This window comes from Manihot esculenta, chromosome 5, assembly GCF_001659605.2.
Source record: "Manihot esculenta cultivar AM560-2 chromosome 5, M.esculenta_v8, whole genome shotgun sequence".
NCBI lineage: Eukaryota > Viridiplantae > Streptophyta > Magnoliopsida > Malpighiales > Euphorbiaceae > Manihot > Manihot esculenta.
The window spans coordinates 33,473,131-33,482,714 of record NC_035165.2 but is presented as its reverse complement, the minus strand read 5'-3'; positions in this window follow the sequence as shown (position 1 = coordinate 33,482,714).

The following is a 9,584-nucleotide window of genomic DNA, read 5'->3' as shown; positions in this document are numbered from 1 at the left end:
ATAGGATGTAGAGTCCTGTCTAGAATGAAAGTATGATATGCCATGAGATATGCTATGTCTATGATGTGGGTTCATGTGTTTCCACATGAACCATTGGATGCTAATGTTTTGTTATCTGTGCTGTTTTTCAGTAAACAGAATGCGAGGAACTCGTCGATCAGCTAGATTGACTAGAGTACCACCGGAGGATGAGGGCACGAGCGCCCGTCCCCCAGCATTGCCAAGGGCAATGTCAAGTAGGTCCAATAGGGACAGAGCAGTGGGAGACCCTAGAAGATCTCTGGATCTGGGTAGAAACAGATCAGTAAGAGGAACGGTTCAAGGAGGCAGGTCAGTGGATGTGGGAGAAGAGATGGATGTGGACCAGAGGAGGGATGGTAGTCTTGGTGTGAGCATGCCAGAAGAGGGCATGGGTGAGTCTCAGGGAGGCACTCAAGCCTCGGGGTTTGTTCCACCACCCCAGTACCCACCTTTTTCACCATACCCCGGGTATTCGATGGGAGGTACATCGGATTACCCCAGTTTTAATCCTTACCCTTCTCACATGCCATACCCACCTTTCTACCCACAGTATCCACAGTACCCTATGTACTCACCTCCATCCTTCCATCCAGGCACAGCAAACCCTATCCCAGGGGATGCCGCACCTCCACCACCAGCAGAAACCGCAGTTACAGAAACCCAAAGACCTCAACCTACCTCATCTGGAGGGAGCAAGGCCAAGATGACCGACTATATGAAGTTGGGTGCTCCCCAGTTTGATACCGGTGATGATCCGTTTGTGTACCTAGAGAAGGTCAAAACAATTACAGATGAGATAGGGGCTGATGACAGTAGAGCCATTCAGATGGCTGGTTTCACTCTGAAATGCAAGAAGGCACGAGAGTGGTTCAAGAACTATGTGAAACCAAGGGTGGACAGTCTGTCATGGGAGGAGTTTGCGAATGAGTTCGCAGGATGGGCTTTCTCTGACAGTTCCAGGGAGCTGAAGGTGATTGAGTTTGAACAGCTGAAGCAGACAGATGAGATGGGTGTCGATGAGTACACCGATAGATTCTTAGAGTTGTTGCCGTTTGCTGGGCAACATCTGGACACAGATCCGAAGAAGTCGAGGAGGTATATCATGAGGCTCAATTCCAGGTATTCCTCTTTGATTCAGTCAGCTGATAGAGAAAGTTTCCATGCCATTATAGACATGGCCAGGAGAATGGAGGCTAGTGCCGTAATAGAGGGAAAAGTCAAGCAGTCAGTGGCACAGCCTTCTGGTTCTAAGACCCCAGGTGGGGGAAGGATAGACCCTTCATCCTTGAGTTCAGCTAGTAAGAAGTGGGGCAGTACCACTAAGAAACCAAAGAAGAATAAGTTCTGGAGCAAGATCAAATCAGGTCTGGGATTAGGAGGTGGCTCAAGCTCTGGTGCTGATAATGCAGTGTGTGCAAGGTGTGGTAAGCTACACAGGGGGGTATGCCGGTTTGGGACGACAGCCTGCTACAGGTGTGGGCAAGAGGGACACATGTCTTGGGAATGTCCGAGAGCAATTCCTACGGCACAGCCCCAGCAGACAACTTCGGGTAGCGTAGCACAGCCAGCAGCTTCAGCCGCAACACAGGCTAGTGGCAGAGGCCGAGGGAGAGGGTCAGCCTCTTCTTCATCAGTTTACAGAGGTGAAGGTCCGTCAGCTCCAGCACGGATCTTCACAATGACGCAGCAGGAGGCAAACGCATCCAACACCGTGGTGTCAGGTAATATCATCATTGGTTGTTCAGATGTTTATGCCTTAATGGACCCGGGTGCATCCCATTCTTTTGTTTCTCCGAGAGCGGTCGAGAGGTTGGGTTTGATGGTCTCTGGGTTAGAGTGTCCCCTATGGGTCAGCGGACCCAAATGCGACCCGTCAGTGGCAGAGTCAGTCTGCCAGTACAGTCCAGTTTTCATAGAGGGAAGATGCCTATCCGCCGACCTAGTGGTTCTAGACTTGACAGATTTTGACGTCATTCTAGGGATGGATTGGCTATCTACCCATGGTGCTACCTTGGATTGCAGAGACAAGGTAGTTAAGTTCAGATGTCAGGATGGGTCAGAGGTTGTCTTTAGAGGAGACAGGGGGAGTACACCTAGAGGTTTGATATCAGCCCTACAGGCTCGTAGGCTGCTCAGGAGGGGTTGTCAGGGTTATCTAGCCCATGTGAGAGAGCTAGACAGAGATGTCAGAGAGCCCGCCTCGGTGCCTGTAGTTAGAGAGTTCTTAGATGTTTTCCCAGACGAGCTGCCAGGTTTACCGCCCCCTAGGGAGATAGAGTTCGAAATAGAATTGATGCCAGGAACCAGACCGATCTCTATCCCTCCCTACAGGATGGCGCCAGCAGAGCTGAAAGAGCTTAAAGAACAGTTGCAAGAGCTGGTAGACAAGGGTTTCATCCGACCGAGTGCCTCACCTTGGGGTGCTCCAGTGTTGTTCGTGAAAAAGAAGGATGGATCCCTCAGACTTTGTATCGACTATAGACAGTTGAACAAGGTTACTACCAAGAACAAGTACCCGTTGCCTAGGATCGATGATCTATTCGACCAGCTAGCAGGAGCAGGTTGTTTCTCCAAAATAGATCTGAGATCTGGGTATCATCAGCTGAGGATCAGAGATAAAGATGTGCCAAAGACAGCATTCAGGACCAGATATGAGCATTTTGAGTTCCTAGTGATGCCGTTCGGGTTAACGAACGCCCCTGCAGCATTCATGGATCTCATGAACAGAGTATTTAGCCAATACCTGGATCACTTCGTTATTGTCTTCATAGATGATATCTTAGTGTATTCCAGGAATGCAGAAGAGCATGCCCATCATCTGCGGTTGGTCTTGCAGACTTTGAGGGAACATGGCTTGTATGCCAAGTTCTCTAAATGTGAATTCTGGCTGAGGAGCATTTCGTTCTTGGGGCATGTAGTGTCAGAGAATGGTATTGAGGTGGACCCCAAGAAGACAGAAACTGTGGCTAACTGGCCTAGACCCACTTCAGTGACAGAGATTAGAAGTTTCTTGGGTTTAGCAGGTTACTACAGGAGGTTCGTTCAGGACTTCTCAAAGATAGCAGCTCCTCTGACCAGGTTAACCAGGAAGAATCAGAAGTTTCTGTGGACCGACCAGTGTGAAAAGAGTTTTGAAGAGCTTAAGAAGAGGTTGACTTCAGCACCAGTGTTAACTCTGCCATCTAGTGATGAGGACTTTACAGTCTTTTGTGATGCGTCCCGTGTGGGACTGGGTTGTGTACTGATGCAGAATGAGAGGGTGATTGCTTATGCTTCTAGGCAGCTGAAGAAGCATGAGTTGAATTACCCCACACACGACCTGGAGATGGCAGCAGTAATCTTTGCACTCAAGATGTGGAGGCACTACCTCTATGGGGTTAAATGTGAGATCTTCACAGATCATAAAAGTCTGCAGTACATCTTGAGTCAGAAAGATCTGAATTTGAGGCAGAGGAGATGGGTAGAGCTGCTGAGTGACTATGATTGCAAGATTCAGTACCATCCGGGTAAGGCGAATGTTGTGGCAGACGCCTTAAGCCGGAAATCACTCGGTAGTTTATCCCACATATCGGCAGAGAGGAGGCCAGTGGTGAAGGAGTTCTACAAGCTCATCGAAAAAGGGCTACAGTTAGAGTTGTCAGGTACAGGTGCCTTGTTGGCTCAGATGAAAGTGACACCCGTGTTCCTTGAGCAAGTCGCTCAGAAACAGCATGAGGACCCCGAGTTAGTGAAGATTGCCAGGACTGTTCAGTCAGGCAAGAATGATGAGTTCAGATTTGACAACAAGGGGATCCTCCGCTATGGGAGTCGATTATGTGTACCAGATGACATAGGGCTAAAAGGAGACATTATGAGAGAGGCTCATAATGCAAGATACAGCATTCACCCCGGAGCCACCAAGATGTATCAAGATTTGAAGAAAGTTTATTGGTGGCCAGCGATGAAGAAAGAAGTGGCACAGTTCGTGTCAGCCTGCGAAGTGTGTCAGAGGGTGAAGCTGGAACATCAGAAGCCAGCTGGAATGCTTAACCCGCTACCGATTCCAGAATGGAAATGGGAAAACATAGCTATGGACTTCGTAGTAGGGTTACCGGCGACGTCCAACAGAGTGGACTCCATATGGGTGATTGTGGACAGACTCACCAAATCTGCTCACTTCATCCCTGTCAGGAGTGGCTACTCTGTGGACAAGTTGGCGCAGGTGTATGTGGATGAGATTGTCAGGCTGCATGGGGTTCCTGTTTCGATAGTGTCAGATAGAGGGCCCCAGTTCACCTCCAGGTTTTGGCGGAGTCTGCAGAATGCCATGGGTACTAGGTTGGATTTCAGTACTGCCTTCCACCCCCAGACTGATGGACAGTCAGAAAGGACCATCCAGACTATAGAGGATATGCTCAGGATGTGTGTGCTGGACTTTGGCGGTTCTTGGAGGCAGCATCTACCTTTGGTGGAGTTTGCCTACAACAACAGCCATCATGCTAGCATCGGGATGGCTCCATATGAAGCTTTGTACGGAAGGAAGTGCAGATCACCTGTTTGCTGGGAGGAAGTTGGAGAGAAGGCCTTGGCAGGGCCTGAGCTAGTAGAGATTACCAGCAGGGTGGTACCCATAATCAGAGAGAGAATCAAGACTGCTTCAAGCAGATAGAAGAGTTATGCAGACATCCGCAGAAGGCAGTTAGAGTTTCAGGAGGGGGACCTGGTATTGCTCAAGGTGTCTCCAATGAAGGGAGTGGTTCGCTTCGGGAAGAAAGGTAAACTAGCCCCACGATACATCGGACCCTTTGAAATCTTGCAAAAGATTGGGAATGTGTCGTACAAGCTGGATTTACCTGCTTCTATGGAGAGAATCCATCCGGTTTTCCATGTTTCCATGTTGAGGAAGTTTGTGTCAGATCCGAGCAAGGTCCTTAATGAGCCTGATGTGGAGGTCCAAGAGGATCTCACCTATGTTGAACAGCCAGTGCGGATCATAGACACCCAGATCAGAAAGTTAAGAAACAAGGAAATCCCGATGGTGAAAGTCCTGTGGAACCACCACAACTTAGAAGAGTGCACTTGGGAGACACGGGAGTCTATGCTTCAGCAATACCCTCATCTCTTTTAAGGTTAGATCCCTATGTGTTGATGTGCTATATATGTATGTTATATGTTTGCCATGTTATGTGTTGTTTGGTGAACATTCGGGGACGAATGTTCTTAAGGGGGGGAGAATGTAATACCCGGCTAGACTCTGGTATCGGAATTCCTACCGTCTGGTGGAATCTCGGATGTCGGAAACCTCTAGTAGGGTAGAAACATGTTTTCATAAAATGTTTTAAGGTATTTCATGATTTTAAGTGTAAAAATTAAATGAGTTTTGCATGAGAAGTCTTTGGAGGAAAACCCAGGTTCGGCCGCCGAAAGTCAAGTTCGGCCGCCGAACATGCATGCGTTTTGGAGGCACGTTAGGCCCCCGAAAGCATGAGTTAGGGAAGTCCAGGTTCGGCCGCCGAAAGTCAAGTTCGGCCGCCGAACATTGCATGGATGCGGAGGCACATTCGGCCCCCGAACGTGGCCTGGCCAGCCACCTATAAAAGGGGCACTTAGCCGAAATGGGCGAGCTTTCTCCCATTTTCGGCCACAGCAAGCTTCCGACCTTCCCTTTGCAAATCTTGTATTCTTCCTCCAAATCTCTTCCATTTTCCTTGAGTTTTAAACTCACATTGCAAGTTTTGAGCATTTAAACCAAGTTTTGGAGCTTTGGGAACTCAGGAGCTCATTTTCGTGGATCTCCAAGTTTAGGTCGTCTCCCTCTCGATCTTCAAGAGGTAAGAGCCGATCTTAAGCTCCTTATATGTTTTAAGTAAGTTTTAAGTTGTTTTATGGGTAGAGATGCATGTTTAGGCTTGTTGATGAGTTTATGGGTTTTGATGTTTTGATGAACAATGTATGTCGTTTGTGTGTGTTGAAGTGTTGTAGTTGGGGTATTTGATAGTTTGAGACCCCTAGGTGTGATGTATGGTGTTTATGCATGTTTTAGAACAAGTTTATGCATGATTGGTGAGTTTGAAGGCAAAAAAGCTTAAGGGAGCCAAGTTTCTGCCCTTTGGCAGAAACCAGGTTCGGCAGCCGAAGGGAGTTTCGGCCGCCGAACATGGCTTGAGAGGCAGCTTTAGGCTGCCGAAGCTTGCCCCCGAAAGTTGGAGTTTCGGCTCTGTCCGAGACTTTCGGCCGCCGAAGGTGCCGCCGAACATGCATGAGTTTCGCCTCTGTCTGGGAGTTTCGGCCGCCGAAGGTGCCGCCGAACCTGCCTGACTTTCGGCTCTGGAGGGACTTCCGGCCGCTGAAGGTACCGCCGAAAGTGCCCTGTCCAGCCTTTTCTTGCATGCTTCCTAGGAGTGTTTTGAGGTGTTTTTAGGAGGTTTTTGGGGGTATGTTTAGATTTATGTTCTTGTTGTTTGGTGCCTCATTTGAGTCCACCCGTGTAGGTTCGGACCCGAGGAACCGAGACCCCCGGTTGTGAGATAGTCGTTCAGAGTTCGTTGTTAAAGCTTCAGTCACCAGGTGAGTGGAACAACCCCTTAAGTTTTAAAGTAAAGTAAATGAATAAATGAATGAATCATAAAGCATTGCCCATGCATCATTATGCCATGCAATATTTCAGGATGTTTGCATTAGAATTCACGAATATGCTGCATTGCATAAATTGATGTTGATGTGGATGGTTGTTGGGTGATCCATAGTCCTCTGATGTTATGCTATGATGATATGTTATGGAAGACCAGCGAGGCCCATTCCACGCCCCTGGCACTATGTAAGAGAAAGACCAGCGAGGCCCATTCTACGCCCCTGGCACTTTAGAATGTTATGTTATGTAAGAGAAAGACCAGTGAGGCCCATTCTACGCCCCTGGCATTTGGAGATGTTGAGGACTAATGGTGACAATTCCATCCTTTATGTGATTAGCTGTGATGTGTTGCATTTCATGAAAGCATGAATAAGAAAAAGAAAGAAAAAGTTAAAATAATAATAATAATAAAAGGAATAATAATATACCTAAAAATGGAGGAATTAAAGCAAATGTTTTTAGTTTCTGCTCATTGGGCTTTATAGCTCACCCCCTCTCCCCTAACCCCAGTCTTGCAGGTGCAGAGTAGATAGAGAAGTCAGCAGAGTAAGAGAAGTTTATGTAATAGCTTAGCTGTGGACAGGGTTTGTTGGTAATGTAAAAGTATGAGATGTAATGTAATGTAAGTTTGATAATGTGCTTGACTAGAGTCTGTTGTATTCCCTGTACACATGGTCTTGTATGAGATATAATGTTTTTATGATGCCTATGTAATCCAAGCCTATGTTATGTTATGTTACCCCATTGGAGTATTTGATGAGGACTCCAATGAGAGGTTTATGTTATGTTTGTGCATGCACAGGCTAGGCTTGGCAAAGAAATATTTGAATGAAAGAAAAGTTTTAATTTTTATGTATGTTGTTGACCATGTATGGGATTAAACAGGTTCACAGGATGTATGTTTGGCTTGCTACGGGTTCTGGCGGCCTTAAGCCGACCTGAATCCTAGCGCCGGTAGCGGTCCGGTTTCCGGGTCGTTACACCCAGGAAGTCTAAGAAGAACAAGTTCTGGAACAAGGTTAAGTCCAGTCTGGGACTAGGGAGTGGCTCAAGCTCTGGTGCGGATAATGCAGTTTGTGCAAGGTGTGGTAAGCCACACAGGGGAGTATGTCGGTTTGGGACGACGGCCTGTTATAGATGTGGTCAGGAGGGGCATATGTCTCGTGATTGCCCAAGAGCAGCCCCGATGGCACAGTCCCAGCAGACAGCTTCAGGCAGTGTAGCGCAGCCAGCAGCTCCAGCCATGACTCAGGCCAGTGGCAGAGGCAGAGGGAAAGGGGCAGCCTCTTCTTCAGCGGGTTTCAGAGGTGAAGGTCCATCAGCTCCAGCGCGGATCTTCACGATGACACAGCAGGAGGCAGATGCATCTAACACCGTGGTGGCAGGTAACTTAGTCATTGGTTGTTCAGATGTGTATGCCTTGATGGACCCTGGTGCATCTCATTCTTTTATTGCTCCGAGAGCCGTCCAGAGGTTAGGGTTGATGATCTCTGAGTTAGAGTGTCCTCTCTGGGTCAGTGGACCCAAGTGTGATCCATCAGTGGCAGAGTCAGTCTGCCAGTGTAGTCCTGTGTTTGTTGAGGGAAGATGCTTGTCCGCCGACCTTGTGGTTCTAGACTTGACAGATTTTGACGTCATTCTAGGGATGGACTGGTTATCTACCCATGGTGCTACCTTGGACTGCAGGGACAAGGTAGTCAGGTTCAGAGGTCAGGATGGGTCAGAGGTTGTCTTCAGAGGAGACAGGAGGGGTACACCTAGAGGTCTGATATCAGCTCTTCAGGCTCGTAGGTTGCTTAGGAGGGGATGTCAGGGGTATTTGACTCATGTGAGAGAGCTTAGCAGTCAGGTTAGAGAGCCCGCCTCGGTGCCAGTGGTTAGAGAGTTTCTAGACGTCTTCCCAGACGAGCTGCCAGGTTTACCACCTGCTAGGGAGATAGAGTTCGAGATAGAATTGATGCCTGGAACCCGACCGATCTCTATCCCTCTCTACAGGATGGCTCCAGCTAAGTTGAAGGAATTGAAAGAACAGTTGCAAGAGCTGGTAGACAAGGGCTTCATCCGACCGAGTACCTCACCCTGGGGTGCTCCAGTTTTGTTTGTCAGAAAGAAGGATGGATCCCTTAGACTTTGTATCGACTACAGACAGTTGAACAAAGTCACTACCAAGAACAAGTACCCTTTGCCAAGGATCGACGATCTATTCAACCAGCTAGCAGGAGCGGGTTGTTTCTCCAAAATAGATCTGAGATCTGGGTACCATCAGCTGAGGATCAGAGATGAGGATGTGCCAAAGACAGCTTTCAGGACCAGATATGGGCATTTTGAATTCCTTGTAATGCCGTTCGGGTTAACCAACGCCCCTGCAGCATTCATGGACCTCATGAACAGAGTGTTTAGTCAGTACCTGGATCACTTTGTTATTGTCTTCATAGATGATATCTTGGTGTATTCCAGGAATGCAGAGGAGCATGCCCATCATCTGCGGTTGGTCTTGCAGACTTTGAGGGAACATGGCTTGTATGCCAAGTTCTCTAAATGTGAATTCTGGCTGAGGAGCATTTCGTTCTTGGGGCATGTAGTGTCAGAGAATGGTATAGAGGTAGACCCCAAGAAGACAGAAACTGTGGCTAACTGGCCTAGACCCACTTCAGTGACGGAGATCAGGAGTTTCTTGGGTTTGGCAGGTTACTACAGGAGGTTCGTACAGGACTTCTCGAAAATAGCAGCTCCTCTGACTAGACTAACCAGGAAGAATCAGAAGTTTCTGTGGACCGACCAGTGCGAAGAGAGTTTCGAAGAGCTCAAGAAGAGTTTGACTTCAGCACCAGTTTTAGCTCTGCCATCTAGTGATGAGGACTTTACAGTCTTTTGTGATGCGTCCCGTGTGGGACTGGGTTGTGTACTGATGCAGAATGAGAGGGTGATTGCTTATGCTTCTAGGCAGCTGAAG